Genomic DNA, 6084 nt, shown 5'->3' with positions numbered 1-6084 from the left:
ATGATTGATAAATTTTCCTATATAAAGGTTAAAATATAGTTTACAGGAAAAACTTATTATCACAGACTTACAAACAATATTTTTTAAAATGACAAATTTTAAAAACTACTGCATAATCTGTCTTAAAGACTATTTAATAGTGTCCTTATTAATAAGTCATCCAATAAATCAATAGAAAAATGGGCAAAGAATAAGAATAGGCAGCCCCAGAAAAAGGAAAAATGGCTTATGATGTCTGACTGAAAGAAAATAGCTTATAAACTCTTACTGAAAGGAAAAAGAGCATTTATTTTTTCATATAACAGAATGGCAAAGATATAGATGTTAATAATACGAATGTGAGGAAGACATTCATATATTGACTGTTTCTGGAGAAACTCATTGACCAGGGCTCTGGGCTGGGAAAGGTATTTTTAACACAATTTTTAATGTTGTTGAAAGAGATTGAGAGATTTTGAATGAGAGAAAGTTCCAGATGAGCAGAAGGAAGACAATCATGTTGCCGGGGTTAATTGAGGGAGGTCTTGTGGAAACCTGGGCATGGAATTAGGCCTGGAAAAATAGAGAGGGTGTTGAGAAGAAACGCTGAAGGGATTCTGAGTCTGAAGCAATGTCTAACTCGAATTCTACCTTTTCATCAACTCAATCACGCTGGGATTTTTTTTTTAAATGTTGTGGCCATAAAAAAAAAAATCCCAAAATATTAAAAAAAACTCACCATTCTTTTGGTTTTCAGATCATAGGAACTAAGTTCTGTCAGTGGCCCCAAAAGAACTCTCTGGGGACTTGGCCATAAGAAATTCCAAGGCCATTTCCTATTTGCACAGTCCCACTGAGCTGGTCTTAGTCACTTGGGACATAGTGGACAAAAGCTCCTAATATGAGATCTTCTGCCTCTAGCCACAGCTGTCGTACAAAAAGCGACTCGGGCGAGACACCAATCAATCCTCACTTCTGTAAACCGAGGGCGTTGGAACAACAGAGGCCTGTCCTTTGCAATGTCAAAATTACCCACAGTGGTTCTTTGCCACCTATTGTCAGGGCTGAATACGGAAACAGTAACTTTGGTTTTCCTGGAGGCAACAAAATGAAGCACAATCAATGTTTGAGGAAGGCAAGGAAAGGAGAGGAGACCTCAAGCAGTGGGGAGTTGCCTACTCTTCCAGGTGGGTAAGAACAGAATTTTCTCCCAGGAGTAGAGTCTGAGTGAGACCAGCAGACGTTCATTATCTGCTCAGGTGGAAATCCTCGCTGTGCCCAGGTGTTTCTTCTTGCTCGATGCTTTTCCTAACTTTGTGGATGTTGTTCGCTCACAGTGCCTGGTGTGCTTCTAGAAACTTGCCTGTGCTCTAAGTATTTTGTCTTCCCAAATAAAAGAGTTTGGGATACTTCTAAACTTGTTTTTTGTTTTGTTTTGTTTGAGACAGAGTCTTGCTCTGTTGACCGGGCTAGAGTGAGTGCCGTGGCATCAGCCTAGCTCACAGCAACCTCAAACTCCTGGGCTCAAGCAATCCTCCTGCCTCAGCCTCCCGAGTGGCTGGGACTACAGGAGCACGCCACTACAACCAGCAAATTTTTCTAATTTTTTTTTTTTTTTGTAGAGACGGGGTCTTGCTCTTGCTCAGGATGGTCTGGAACTCCTAAGCTCAAACGATAATCCTGCCTCTGCCTCCCAGAGTGCTAGGATTACAGGTGTAGCCACTGCGCCCAGCCTGCAATATATCTAATTTGTGGAAATCTGAAAAGGGTTGTGTGTTGGTCATTTTCCAAAAGCAATTTTGATTACAGTTTTCCACTCTGAAGCTTGGATTTCTCAGACTTCCATTTAGAATTCAAGCTTCCAAACACTAACTTTTGAGAACATACTCAAATTGGCCACAGCAAAGTTTAAACACCATTTCTGTCAAGGGCTTTATCTTTGCCAACCTAATTTAGTTTTCAAGTGAAGAGACTTGGAGTGTAATTGCCAGCTGCCTCTCTTTGCCTCTTGACACCCGTGGGCCTCTGTAAAAGAGTGGTTTTGGAGGGTTGGTTGCTTGGTTTTTACAGCAATGGAAAGGTTATAGAATGTGAAATCTTACCTTAATCTCCAAAGCGAAGACAGGTGCTGGGTTGAAAAGAGCCCTGCTCAGTCTGCCAGGTTCACTTGGGTCTGTATGGGGCTACCAGGGAAGCCAAAGTGTGGCTGGAAGCCCCAGTTTCCATGATGCAAAAAATAATATTCTAAATACTGCCACCACATGAGGGTGACAGGCCCTTTCCTGCAAGGCCAATCTGCTTTGAGAGTTCATTTCACAGAAAGTCAGAGCACTGAGCCCCAGTGAGTCTGCCACTCTGCCCCATTATTGCAAATGAGGCAGATGGAAAAGCCACCTGACATCAATGAAGAAAACACTAAAACTTAAACTTTCAACATTTTCAACAAGTTGACAAAAACAAGCAGTTTTCTCTCTTTTCTTTCTTCTTTTTTTCCTTTCTTTCAAAAAGCAGTTCCTCCTAAAAAGCAGCGATCAGAAACCCTTGGAAAGCACGTTTGCTTCTGAGCACTTTCTCCCGCTGTTTGCAAAAAAGCAGCTTCTTGGCCAAAGAATCATCAGCATAGAAACCTTTTACCTTAATTTTCCCCAGCGCCACGTCAGGCTGAGAAAGCGTGAAAGGGAAATGTTGCGGGCAAGATCGCCCCCTGCCGGCCGAAATGATCATCGCACGCAAGCGCCCGAACGGCCTTAGGGACAGCAGCATTTACATATGAGTTCACTGGCTGGAACTTCTTGGACAATGTTCGGGGATAATGTTTACGTGGTCACCTCAGGACATGAATGAAAGCTCAACGCTTACCCCGTTGAGGAAAATATGTTCCCATTTTTGTTGCAACTCTTCCAGAATTCTCTATGCCCCTGGAACGTGTATTGTCGGAAGTGAATAATATTTTGCCAACTCACCTCCTTGAGAAATAAAAGCTCTAAAAATAAGGCATGTTATTGATTTATGGGTTATTAAATTTTAAAAAGCAATCCAACCCATGATGTTTTCCACAAAACACGTTGCTCTGGCGGCCACAGGAATAATTCTCCCCCTCATCCAGGCAATGGGATGTCAGTAGTGGCCAGTTTTTACTTAACATTGCTCATGCCCAGAGCCAGGCTAGGTTTGGTAACACAGGATGTTCAGGGGGCCCTGGCCTCCAAGACTCCACAGTCTAGCAATTAGCTTGCAGGATCTTCTATTTTTAAAATATACCCAATGAACATCCCCTTTTAGATCCTTCTTTCCAATACACAAGAAAAAAAATACTAAAACAAAAAAAATTCTAATACATAAGAAATCAAAAATGAAAAAAAAAAACAACTCCTGCTTACCACTCTGAAGGAGGCAGCATCTCTGCAGATCAGTAGGTCATTCCTTTTCTGACATTATATTTTTTCAAGAACTATTTGTAACTTAGAGCACGCACTTTGAAGTCAGACAGATCTGGATTTGCATCCTCTAGTTACCAGCTGTGTGACCTCGGGTAGGTTGTTTAACCTCTCTGGGCCTCTGTCTCCTCATCTTTGAAATGTGGATAATAAATTCTACCTCACAAGGCCGTTATGAGGATTAAATGGGATAAGATGTGTAAAGGCACTGAGCAGAGTTTGTTCCATAGGAGAAATAAATAGTTATTATAAGTATTTCAGTATTTAGATTAAATGTACTCAACTGGCTTTGTTCTCTAATTTGTGGACTGGGTTTGGTCGTTACGAGAGTATTTCCAAAAGCTTTGCCTTTTATGGTGCAAACTTTCTACAGCCACTTTGACCCCTCGTACTGTGGCAAACAAGCCTGATTTGTCCCCGGTTTTCTGGTTCTCAGGTGAGGGAAGTGGCTGCCTCACCCCTGCAAGAGGTCACACCAGGTAAGCTTGTAGACACTCATAGAGGCCCCACAATGGCCTTGAATTTGACTGCCGGTGCCAGGATCTATACAATTTTGATTTATCTAAATTACCAGTGCTCCAGGGACTTTAATTTTTCTGAAGCTGGAGAAGTGTCATTTGGAAGTTGTTGGTAGTTTTCTGTCCCTGGAGGTTAAGTGAGCACTTTTGGAACAGATTCCTTTGCTTGGAGAAAATCTTCAGGGTGGGCCTTTTGGTCACTCACACAAATGTAAAAGGTTTTTGGTGACAACTGTGTGGTCTCCTGTAACCAGAATACCAGAGCTTCTGACCAAGATACTGTGTTGAGCCACAAGAGTGATGGGGACATCTTTAGATTGACTCTGTCCATACAGAGTTAGAGGCCGTTGACCCTTAATGATCTATTCGGGCTGCACAATCTCTAAACGTGGTTATTTATTCTTGGAGGATGTAGGTGCCTGAGAATTGCCCACAGGAGATCAGGGGCAGAGGCTGGCCTGAGCAGGAAGGATTAGGAGGCATCTTGGTCTCACCCGGCATGGGTCTCAGCAAAACCAGCCAGGGGACACTAGGGAGCCCTGAGCAGGGCACGAGGGACCTCTTTCTGGAGGGAAGCAGGGGTTATTCCTGGCTTGATAAGGGCTGCATTGTGAGAGGCACTCCCTGGGCTGCTGGGTAGACTGGCCTGTCAACACAGGGGAGAGAGAGATTGTAAGAGAAAGAGATTCTCGAATCCACCAAATTAAACTGTCCAGAGCCAAGGCCCAGGAATCTAATTTCTTAAACTAGACCCACAGGCTGGGGACACTGCTCGAATTCAGTGGTTCACAGCCTTGGCTAAATTTTAGAATCATTGGAGAAGCTTTAAAATATATAGATGCCCAATAAATACCCAAAAGGATGGAAAATAGATTTTAAACAAATGCTTATACACTCAAGTTCATAGCAGCACTATTCACAGTAGCTAAAAAGGTGGAAACAACCCAACGTCAATCAACAGATAAATAAAAAAAAAAAAATTGTGGTATATCCAATACTAGGAATAAAGCAAGGGATAAAGTTAGCAAGGAATAAAGTACTAATATGTGCTACAACATGAATGAACCTTGGAACATTAGACTAAGTGAAAGAAGCAGACACAAAAGTCACATTCTGTATAATTCCTTTTATATGAAATATAAATAGTTCAGAATATTTAAATCCACAGAGACAGATTTGTGGTCGATAGGGACAGGGTGGGGGGGAGGATGAGGAGTGGGGAGTGTCTCTTTTGGGGTGATGAAGATGTTTTGGAACCGCATGGAGGCGGCGGCTGCATGACAGTGTGAATGTACTAAATGCCACTGAATTTGTCACTTTAAAATGATTAATCTTATGTTACATGAATTTCATTTCAATTTTTAAAATTATAATAAATCACATTGACTGCCACACTAGAAAAAAATTTTTCCTTGGGGCCAAGATGTTTTATTATGAAAATAGAATAAAAGTTTCAAAAACAAAATGATCCTTTCTAATTTAATGCAAAATTTGTTTTTATTGTTTTCTGTGCTCCCAAGGTAAAGAGACGTGTGAGTTACATATGTCACGAGGCCCCAGGCTCAAAACCAGCATGAGTTAAATACAACTCACACGGCAGTTAATGTGATATTTTAAAAAATATATAGGAATGCCCAGGCCCCACTGCACCTAATTAAATCTGAGCCTCTGGGGGTGACATCAGACGTGGACGAATCTCCTAGGTGACTCACGGTGCAGCCTGGCTGAGAACCACATCAGAAAGTCATCTTCAAGGGAGCTCCCCAGCCCCTCACCCCTGCCTGGCCAGGTGACATGCCCCTTCTCCTCAAAGCCCTGTAACACTCAGGCACTTTTCAGAGCACTTTCTGAACTCAGCTGCCACCAGCTGCTGCCCGACTTCTACCCCAGACCACCAGCTTTCTGAGGGCAGGCACCTGGCCCTCCTTCTATTTCGGTTTTTCTAGAACCTGACACAGGGGGGAGCCTGTGAAACGCTGAGTGAATGAGTGAGTGACAAATGACTGTGTGGGCGAGTGGGTGAGTGAATAAATGAGTGATTGAACGGAAGCGAGGTGTACCTGTCCCTTGTCGTGTTTCTTTCATCCGCTTAGAGTATCCAGAGCTTTCATAACAGAAGTTCTGAAGAGTTCCTTTGGGAGCGGGACTTG

Source organism: Microcebus murinus, chromosome 20, assembly GCF_040939455.1.
Source record: "Microcebus murinus isolate Inina chromosome 20, M.murinus_Inina_mat1.0, whole genome shotgun sequence".
NCBI classification, from domain to species: domain Eukaryota; kingdom Metazoa; phylum Chordata; class Mammalia; order Primates; family Cheirogaleidae; genus Microcebus; species Microcebus murinus.
The sequence above is the reverse complement of the archived record's forward strand: the minus strand, read 5'-3'. Positions refer to the sequence as shown.